An 11,451-nucleotide genomic window follows, 5' to 3' on the forward strand; every position below is an offset into this window, starting at 1 on the left:
CAATCATCTCCCACAGTGATCCACTTCCATGATAACTGAGTTTTCCTTAAAATAATGGAAGTAGGACCCATGTTCTGTATCACTTATTCATAAGAAGTTAAAATCAACTTCCTTTCTACTCTTAATATTGTTAATATAAAGACTGATAAAGGAAAATCATTAAAAAAAAGTTTCTCTCTCCCATATGGAAAGAATCTTGGACAACTTTTAGCTCTGCACTCAGTTTCAACCTCAGACAAATCATTTAATCTCGCAAGCTTAAATTTATTTGTGATAATAAGGGCAAATGTAGAAGAACTACTGTAAAAGTTCAAAAAGATACTGTAAGCAAAAGCACCGGGAAAGCTATAAAAATGTGATATGAATAGCTGCCATTGTCACCAAAGCTTGTTGATGTGTTCCTGTCTAAGTCCCTATTTTGAACTCAGTGTCACCTCTAAGATATCAGGACCCCTATATGGGAAACAATGCCCCTCTACTTTTATATTTTCACTTCTACTCTCGAATCATCTTTTTGGTTTATTTATTTATTTTTAGAGGCTCCTGACCTGATGTCCCTTAAGATTGTTATGATTTTGGTAATAGGGGTTTACGACCTTGTTTCAGTTTGAGTCAGTCTTGACTGACTCCACAAGAACCCCAACTCTATGTTTCCTATTCTGATTTTAAATGAGTGCTGACTCTAAGTCTATTTAGCCAATATGTATTAAAATGAACAATGTGAAAGGTGCTAGTAATGTAGGTAGATGATAGCTGCTTATAAAAATGAGGGATAAATCAAGCCAAAATATAACTGCAGTACAAAGAAAAATTTAGTAAATGTCTATAAGAAATAAAAATAAAATTCTGTTAGGATTCAGAATAGAAGGAGATCAAATCTGAGGCAATAATAACAATCATAAAAACCCTTGTATAAAAGAGGTGACATTTAGGATGGGTCTCAAAAATTGAGGAAAATTTTATTGATTGTCATAAGCACTCTTAGCCAGCAAATCACATCATATAAGTGTGAAAAAAGAATATTTTTAATCAGCATTCTAATTTCCTTTGTTTCATTATAGCAAAGGTATGTAGTGGAATATACACACCCACACAGATGATAGGTGTCTGCAAGTGAAATGGAATTTTACTTAATTAGCTTATGATGTATCCAATGAAGTTTTGTATCTGTCAGAATAAGGTTAAATGTGCAATCTATACCCTATGTAAAGACCATGGCTTACTTGTATTCGGGGAATCCATTGGGGTCTTTACCACAGGAAAATTTCTAAGTGTTTTTGTTACCTTAAAAAAATAGCTCACATGCCCTATCTACAAAAAGTGATTTAGTTATCTGAAAACTTACACTTGAATATCATTAAATAAAGGAAGAAAGTGATACTGAAGCTGCTATATTTCTTTATTTTCCTAATTGTAAAACTTGAAACATTTTAAAATAAATTGTTAAGTGTTGAAGTATGTGGTTTTGAATGTCAGTAAATGGTCAGTAGTTATAATGATTTTCCCTAATAGATGTAGATCATTTGTGCTAAGGGAGCTATTAACACTGGACCCTGATGCAAATGTTTCAACTGGATCCTAATACAATTTTTTTTTAAAGTGTGTGGGGAGGTGAGTTTCATTGGATGTGTTCTGGCAGAGCCAATATGGCAGATATTAAAATGTTTTTAAGATTCTAGATCTCTCCTGGGTTATAACTCAAACTGTACCTTGTGCCAAAGTCAAATGCATAAAGTACTGGTATTTTAGCAGGCACAATGCTAATTTTGAGATCTGCTAGGAGTAGGGAGGTAAACAACCTTTACTAACTTCATGGGGAATTTTAGGGGACAGTGTTACAGTGACATTGTAGAATCTTCCTCGTGGTCTACTTGAGAATGTTAATATAATCTATCAGTAACAGATGGGAGAAATTGATTTAATGGGAAGCTATATTCTGAAATGAGAAGGTGCCAAAGATTCTTATACCTACTGTGGCTTAACTATGTGCTCTGCCGCTCAAGATTTTTGTAATGCATCCATTTTAGTTATTATTCCTTATTTACAAAAATTATAATGCTTTTAATTTTCATACTTAAGAAAAACAAATTCAAAGATGTCTCTTTTTCCTGTCTCTCACATCTGTCCATGTGGATTATCGGGAGCATAGGCACCCAGAGTCTTCAGACTCAATTTTTTTCCACTCTGCAGTGTTTCACACTATTTCTCTTACAACTCAGCAATGACTTCTCCTTGCTCTTAAGACAGAGCCCTGATTCTTTAAATAGACCTTCAAAGACTTGGCATTTCTCTTTTCCCTTGTTTCCCGCCCAGCAAGTCCAGTGCAGCTGTAGGATGAATTTACCAATGTTCTGAATTGACTGAATTTGTTAATTTACCCAAAGCTTAGAAATATTCTTCCTGATTATAGTCAATGATGTATTCAACATGAAAGAAAAAAAAAAGTGTTCAACTGTAAAGAGCTAAGGGTCAGAGATTAGATTTCTTTAAAAACTATTCTTTTTATGAATTTATTCTTTGTTTTAAGTCTTCTTGAATATGATCATAAATATTTTTATTAATGAATAGATCTCAAATCTTAGCATTTTTTTTTTCAAATCTTAGCATTTAAAGAATACTTTAGATTGGGTTGGCCTCAGATCCCTGCTGTTTAGAGGAAATTAGAGAAGAGAGAGGACACCATCTGCTTTTGTAAAGAAACAGCAAGGCCTTGGCTGCCAGTGCCAGAATGAGTCTGAGTGGCTAAGGGTGGGAGGTTGGAAAGACACAGAAAGGGAAGACAGGCACAAGGGAAAAAGTGAAGGTTCATGACAACCCATCCGTCCAACTCTGCTAATTCCTCTAGGCATCACCGTAAGCTTTATAAATTACTATAAGAAACAAGATATTGGTAAATATATAAATTTGATGAATTGATCATTTGGTGGATTGTTGCTTTCACTGAATTGCCCATTTTGTGAAGTGGCTTTCAGTGCATTGAGCCATCTGTTTTAAGGCAATCTCACTTTTCCCCTTATTATTTTAATGATACTCCCCTCCTCTGGGTTCCTCTAATTAGCATTCCCTCTTCTTTAGCAGCATTTCTAAATGTATCCTATTGTCCAAAATACACTTCCTCTTACTATTCTGCAGAATGAACTGGCTTAGAAGTCTGTTCTCTGGGAGATCTTCCTTAGTCCCCATATTGATTGAGGATCCTGGTTCAGAAAAGAAATCTCCTCTAACAATTTTACACACAAATGGATTTATTAGAGTAATGCTAGCTCTTGAAAATGTGGAATTGGCTTAAATAGCAGACTCTCGGCTGATCTTTTAAGAACAACAACCGAAGACAAACCAAAGAACTATACTGCTAAGGGATCTGTGTCCTCTGTCAAGATCAAGAAGCTTCATTATTAGGAAGCTGCCACTGAAGCTCCTGGCCCCAGAACCATACAACTCCTACTATGGTCTGTGTCAGCAAAACATCTGCCATTTGCCATTGCTTTCTCCCCACATAATTCATTTCTGAATCTAAGCCTTATGTGAATACATTTTGATCAGCAGGACCCATCCTAGCTTCTGTGGAGACTTGGAAATAGAGTTTTAAGCTCTCCAGCCTCTGTTTTACAGGAAGACATTCTGAAAGGGGGTTGAGAGAATCAATTAAAAGACTATCCTAGGGGCACCTGGATGGCTCAGTTGGTTAAGCGTCTGCCTTTGGCTCAGGTCATGATCCCAGGGTCCTGGGATCGAGCCCTGCATCAGGCTCCCTGCTCAGTGGGGAACCTGCTTTTCCCTCTCCCTCTCCCTCATCCCCATCCTCACCCAAGGTGAGGAAGAGGGAGAGGGAAAAGCACCCTCTGCTGCATGACGCTCTGCCTACTTGTATATGCGCTCTCTCTCTCTGTCAAATAAATAAATAAAATCTTAAAAAAGACTATCCTAAACTCACTCATTGTAGTGGTCCCTGGCAACACGTGGTTATTGGGCATTTAAAACGTGGCTAGTGTGCCTGAGGAACTGAATTTCTTACTTTATTTAATTTTTTTATATTCAAATTTTAAAATGGAAGTAGTACAGAATACTTTTCTATTCAACATGAGTTTATTGTTTGGGGAAGACTGTGTTTCACTTTGGCTGTTGCATTATATAAGTTATTGCTGCTTAATCTAGTGTGCCTTTATATTTTACTTCTTTAATGTGGTTACTAGAAAACTTAAAATTATATATGTGCCTTACATTACATTTCCATTCATTTCCATTGGACAGTGCTACTCTAACCCCCTAGATGGGGGTAGGTCTGACTATGTGTCCACAGAGTACCTATATATCCCTAATTCTCATGTTTGTTTGTTTGCTTGTTTTTCATAATAATCACTTCTGTATGTATTTTTATCCCTTAGCTTGTAAAATTCATAAGTGGAAATACTACATATTTTTGGTCACCATTATTTTCCCTAGCACAATGCCCACAAAAGTAGACAATAAAATTATACCAAATGAATGAATGAATAACTCTAAGAATGGATGTTAAGAGCTAGCAATCTTTGTAGCTCAAGGTAAACCTTATGTTAGGATTTTATTATTTTTTAATCAGTACAGCTATTACTTTAAGTAAGTTGTTGAGATTAACCATTGCATTTCATAGTTGCTTAAATTCCAAATAATAATTGAACATACCTTTTTTTACACATGATATAACTTTCTGTTAGTTTCCTTTTTAAAGAAGAGACAGAGAAGGAAAAAGAGCTTTCTGGGATTTTTCATTAGAGATGCCACACCAGTATTGTAATTTTAAAGATAGATTTCCATATAGATGCAACAATGTGACATAAACCACTGCCACCTACAGAGTGAGTGTCTCAGGGAGTTAAAAATAGCATTTTGCTGTTTCAATATGAGAGAAAATTTATAGTGTTAATTTTAGTACAAATGAGAGATTAAAATAGTTATTTCAACAGTGTTGCAAAGCATAAAGAGAAAAAAATGATTAACTCTAATAGGAAGGTGTTTTTTTTTTTTTTTTTTTAATGAGGAAGCCCTTTGAAAAATATTTCCAAATTCTTGTGCTTTAATGAAAATGGAGGATGAGGCTATTTGTTAGAACCTTAGGAGAGTATTAATAGAGGGAGTAAAATCTTTGTCATCACATATGTAAATATAGATATGAAAGAGCCACAGAAATGAAACATCACAGTGGGAGCATCAGAAGTCATGGGATAAATATGGGACTACTAGGAGTATCAATTTTTTTCAAAACAATTTTTGAAGGAGGTGGGGTGAAAAGAAATGTAAGTATAGGAAGTTCTCATCAGAAAATAATTGAGACCAAATTTAAAGTGAATCTACTCAAAATGATGTATCACTTAAGACTTTCGGTTTAAAAGAAATACAACTGGAGTTTAAACAAAAGTACATTTATTTCCTGATGTAATAAAAATATTTCTGAACCATCAAATTGTCTTCTTAATATTAATTGATGAAACATTAAAAAAACTATTTTGCATTAAGTCACTCTAAAATAATTCAATAACAGTAAATGAGGATCTTATGTTTCAGTGAACATCACAGCAATAATCCTACAGGCAGAGTTACTTAATTAACTGGACCCATATACATTCTTCCTCCTCAGTGGTATTTTCAAAATGTTTGGACAATATGTATGATTAATACCCTTGCTGTTTTATTTAATTCCTGCTGTCATTCTTTATGTGCTATGTCTTTTTTGTTAATTTTAAATTTGCAAAAGAAAATATATTTTCAAATTATTTTATATTTAAGGAAGTTCTATATCATTGACTATTCAAAGTAAGTATTTTTACAAGATATTTTTTTGAAAGATAATCTGCACAAGGTATTTTTGTCAAGCTAATAAAATGTACTTCAGAAATGTCCATATGGAATAAAAATGGAGCAAAACCATAAATAGCAAAACCATAAACATTGCAGTTGGGGTAAGTCACTTATAAATTATAAAAAAAAAAATCAAATACTACAATGCTTTTTAGTAAATACACTATTCAGTAACAGGGATGGGCCAAGGAAAAAAAAAGTGTGATTTTGGTATGTCTTCAAGTTGAGCACAATCCAGAAGCATTCCACTTTCTATCCAAAGCCATGTCCATCTTTTAAATTCTCCCAAATCTAGGTGGCAGGAATAAATGAGAACAGAATTGAGGGAGGACCATACCCTTGGACTCTTCAGGATTCTTGTGAGTTAATTAAAAGCTACAGTTATATTTAAAAATTGTTGCTGATAACTCTATGCTCTAATGCTTAAGAAATAACCAATTATTGGGGTGCCTGGGTGGCTCAGTCGTTTAGCGTCTGCCTTCAGCTCAGGTCATGATCCCAGGGTCCTGTGATCGAGCCCCACATCAGGCTCCTGCTTGGTGGGAAGCCTGCTTCTCCCTCTTCCACTCCCTCTGCTTGTGTTCCCTCTCTCGCTGTGTCTCTCTGTCAAATAAATAAAATCTTAAAAAAAAAAATAACCAATTATAGAAAATTTAAGATTTTTTTATTTTGTAATCAGTATATAATCTATCAAAAACAATTTTACTAGCTTGACATGAAACAAGTAGGGTAGATGATTTTTATAAGTTTGGAACACAGGCAATGAATAAGCATTTCACAAAGTCAAATGACAATATAAAAAGTCTAGGTAAGAAATTTGAAATTCTCTTTCATGACAGGTTCATATTATATTTACATATGTACATTAATTTTACTCATAAAATATATCTGATTAAATTTAATTTAGCTAATAGACTAGTACACAGTAAATCTTATAAAGTTAATATATAATAAACTTTAGAAAGTTATATCAGTTGTTAAGCAACTACTCTTCTGATTTTATAAGATCTATTTAAGAAAACAACTTCAGGATTTTAAAAAGTATCTGATTGGCTAAATGGAGCAGAAAAATGTTAACAAGAACAGTTTACTAGCACCATTTATTAGAAGTTTGCTATACACTTGACATTGTCTTAAACACTATGTGTACCAGTCTCAGTGAATCTTTACAATACTCTGATGATGTGGCTACTTTCCAACATCCTTATATATAGTGGTGCTCCCCAAATACTTATTTCATTTTGGGTATGCCACATATTGTAAGGATCAGACTTAAATATTTTTCCAGGGAGTTGCTAACCAAATCACTATGTACTGGAACTGGTTGGCTGAAGCCTGCATCTTGATTAAAGCACAGTGAGAATGGATCTTCCACTTTATATGTAGAAGTAACTTAGAAGCTCAGCTTCTGTGAATAAATGAATTCTTGTTACCATGCTGAAGTATATAGGATACAGGGCTCAGGCACACAATCTACAACTATTTCAGATGTCAATGAGAGAGATGAATTAAATGAAGTTTCTGTTGCACATGGAAATACAAGCCATCATTATCAATGTGAAGGTTTATATAGGCTATAAACTCACATTTAAATTCATAGATTGCACTAGACAGTCAATCTTGCAGTATCATACAGACTTTTTTTTCACTGCATGAAATTTTTTCAACTTTCCTATTAGTTGAACTATTGTTGTAAACTTCAGGTTGGTGATATCATGGGTCTCCAGATTTGATTACCTGTGATTTATATGTTCTTAGTGTATTGGTTGGTGGCATATGTATATGGGGGAAGAGGGTATTCTTGAATATGGTCATAAGTGCTATGATGCAGAGATTTTAATATTTCCTGCTAATGTGACCTCAGTAGATGAAGTACTTTGTTTAGGATAGTGAAATTGCACTAAGGTCATCATATCATAACAACTCACATATGAAAATAATAAAACAGTAGATATGCTATGATTATTAACAATAGGATATTACAGTTCATCAGATCATGAATTCACAACTTTTTCCTTGTGATGAGAACTACCTTAACAACTTCTATATATATCATGCAGCAGTGTTAACTATAGTCATCATGTTGTACATTATATCCCTAGTACTTCTTTATCGTCACAACTATTAATGAGGTATAACACCTTGCTAAAATTGACAAAATTGCTCTTCATAACTCAGGTTTCAAATTGCTCACTTCACTTCTTTTTGTTCTTCAGGACAGAGTTCCAATTATGTACTAATCTTATTTTTAGCACTTTTTGTGTGTTATAAATGCACTCAATAGAACTGTGTCTAATGTAAATATTGATCTCTATTGGTGCCTTGCTTGTATTAGTTAGGATATTAGTTGGCTATTCTAACAGGGATTTGAAATAATTATCAAAAAAAAAAGGGGGGGCCCAAATGGTAGGGAGAATCTGCCTACAGAGTATTCAGGCTCCATGTTTCTTTTATCTCACTCTGTCGGACAAAGGGATTGCCTTCCTTTTCATGGTTTAAGGTGACCCTGTATCACACTCAAAGAAAATGGAAGTTGAACCACACATTTCCACTTGCCTCTTTTCATCCAAATCTTAGAATCATGGTCACACCTGGCTGCAATGGAAGCTAGAAAATATTGCCTTTACTCTGTGTGGTTATAAGCTTCTATCAAAACATGCGGATTCCATAACTCAGAGAGGGGAGTATGGACGATGGGAAACAACGAGTAGCTTTTGCCACAATGTCAAGGACATTTCTCTATTGTCTACAGAGGCAGGACAGCGTTTTCTCTTGTTGTTAAAGAAGACTTCAAAGGCATAATTTCTACAAAGGGCAATGGGCCTTGCAATTTGGTGTTGAACTTCAAAAAATATAATCACTAACCATGGATCCAGTAATTAAAAGAAAATGAGACTATGTTTAAAATATAATTCCTTGGTTTTACCCTCCTCCCTATGTAAGCTGTAAGGTACCTGAGGTATTAGGTATCCACAGGACATAAACAATAAACACTGAAATGAGAATCAAAGAAAACAGGGAGATAATGCAAGGTTTCTCTCTCTTTCATTCTATATGTGTATGTGTGTGTGTGTGTGTGTGTGTGTGTGTGTGTGTGTGTTGTACTCTACAGTTTTTCCTTTATCCATGAAGATAAACATTTTCCTGGAAAGAACGTGGATCAAGAATAATGATTTAGGTCCCTGGTATTAGGACACTGAGTAATAGTAGGCAATATCTTCAATTATAAATCTATAAAAATACATAAGAATATGGGGCAAATTCACAGACCTTTCTGCATAATCTTGGATTAGTTGAGGCTTAAAGATCCTTGATTCAGACATTGTATGAGAAATTATTTTTAGTAATCAGTGGCTCTCAAACTGAGACAATTTTGCTACCCCAGGGACATTTGGCAATATCTGGAGATTTTGCAGCTTCCTTGAACAACAGAGAATTATCCGGTTTAAAATGGCAATAGTGACATTGTTGAGAAATCCTCATCTAAATCATACAGCAATGTGAATTTGCTATTAGCATGGAAGAACCCATATTTTTTGGTTAGATGTAGTCTATCTGGTTACTATGTCCATAGAGGGATTTCAATATGTATTTGTTAGGAAATTATATTTTAAGGATAGTATCCTGTTAGATTTGATGAGTTAGTCAAAAAAAGGTGTGTGATTATCTGGGAGTTGAGCATTAACATAGTCATTTCACATGAACCATTTCAATATTAGTAAGATCTCTACCACATATATGGATAAGTTTTGAAATAAATTAGTTTTAGCTTTCGATTCTGCCAATAACTAGCAAAAATATATACCTTGAGCAGTATCAATGTTTATACTTGTTTTTATTTTTGCTATATTTTGCTATAACTACAGTTTACTAACTTTTATCTAATAAGGAGATAATTTTATCAAATAAAAAAGTTTTTTTCTATATGTTTCTGAAACAAAGCCCATTTGAAAAATAATTTAAATTTTATTATATCTAATATTTATTCTTCAGCAAATGCACAGCAATTCCTTAGTACTATACTTCTGTTCCAGGTGTTGGAGCTATAGCAATAAATTAAATGTTTTTGTGGAGTTAGATAATAGGCCTACACACACACACACACACACACACACACACACAAACACACACACCCATACGCACATATCTATATAAATACACCTATGTGTATATAAAACATATACATTGATAAAAATATATCTGTATATGCATGCATATATGTGCATAAATGCATACACACATGTATGCTATGTTAAAATATGTGTGTATATGTTCTATGCCAAATATAAAAAAAAGATAAGTAGAAAACCAAGTGCTTATGTAGGAGAATAAAGACCTTTGTGATAAAATATCTGAAAAGAGACCTGATGAAAATACAAACACTTTGAATCAAGTGGCAGATTTGATCAGATTTTGATCAAGGATTAGTACTTGGTTATTTCTTTAAAGTCTATACCTTTATGACCATAAAATTACTGTCTTTGAATCTAAAGTTCATTAATCTAAGACTTTGTGATTAGTGGTAAAGGATTACTGTCTAATTATAGAAAATGATTTGAATAATAGAATTTGATAAATCTAAAAAAGGCAGAAAATCTTATGGAAATTTTATAATAAATTAATATATGTTTAGTGCCTCTTGATGTCAAGTTATTAACAGATATAATTTTTTTATAACTGTGATTAAATAAAGATTTGAATAGGAGATAATGCGATTGTCGAAGCAAAGTTTATTATTACCTCAATTTATAATGTGAGCCAATTTAGCCGTTTGTCCTTAATAAATATAAAGCCTAGGAATGACCTCTGTCATCAAGGGAGTACTTAAAAATAAATAAATACAGTAAGGAATTGTGCAGGGCACAGTGTAGACACAGACTGGAGAATATAATTCTACCTGGGGAAGCAATCAGAGACCTCTGACCTGATTTTTGAACTTATCAACAATCTTGCATTAAATCGTGAATGAGATTAACTTATACCACAGAGGACTATAAAGCATTTAACTTCAGCCTGCTTTGTGATAAAAGTCCTTAGGGTTGCATTTAGATGTACCTTTTCAGGAACACCCACATTTATATATATGATACAGTCCCTTTAACTGTCTTTTTATATGAAAACAGAATATAAAAATTTCAATCGGTATATAAAAGATCTACTCTAGCTAATTACATCTCAATCCCTTAAAACTTCATGCAAAACTTTTACTTTACACAAGGATTGTGTACAAGTACATTAACTGAAAAAAAAAATACTGCCATTTTAATCACTAACACACTCCCATGAAATTAAGGCATTGTGCTTTTTATAAAATACATCTTTAACACATGAACATCATGAACAATGTGCATTCTCCACTGAGCCCCACATCTGGCTCCCTGCCCAATGGAAAGTCTGCTTCTCCCTCTGCTGCTCCCCCTGCTTGTGCTCTCTCGCTTGCGCACTCACTCTCAAATAAATAAATAAAATCTTAAAAAATATATGCATTCTCCAATAATATACATTATTATTGTTGGAAATATATTCTTTAACCAGAGTTTAGTATGAGGTGTTATTTTTGACAGAAATCATAACTAAAGAAAAATATTGAAATTACACCATTATTAATATTTATTT

General features: G+C 33.6%; 1 protein-coding gene across 1 annotated transcript in view; it reads left to right on the forward strand.

The window, feature by feature from the left end:
• CCSER1 (coiled-coil serine rich protein 1) overlaps window positions 1-11,451 on the forward strand; it is a 1,392,827-nt gene that overhangs the window by 1,019,914 nt on the left and 361,462 nt on the right. The gene's annotated exons all lie outside the window — the stretch shown is intronic.

Source organism: Halichoerus grypus, chromosome 3 (genome assembly GCF_964656455.1).
Source record: "Halichoerus grypus chromosome 3, mHalGry1.hap1.1, whole genome shotgun sequence".
NCBI classification, from domain to species: domain Eukaryota; kingdom Metazoa; phylum Chordata; class Mammalia; order Carnivora; family Phocidae; genus Halichoerus; species Halichoerus grypus.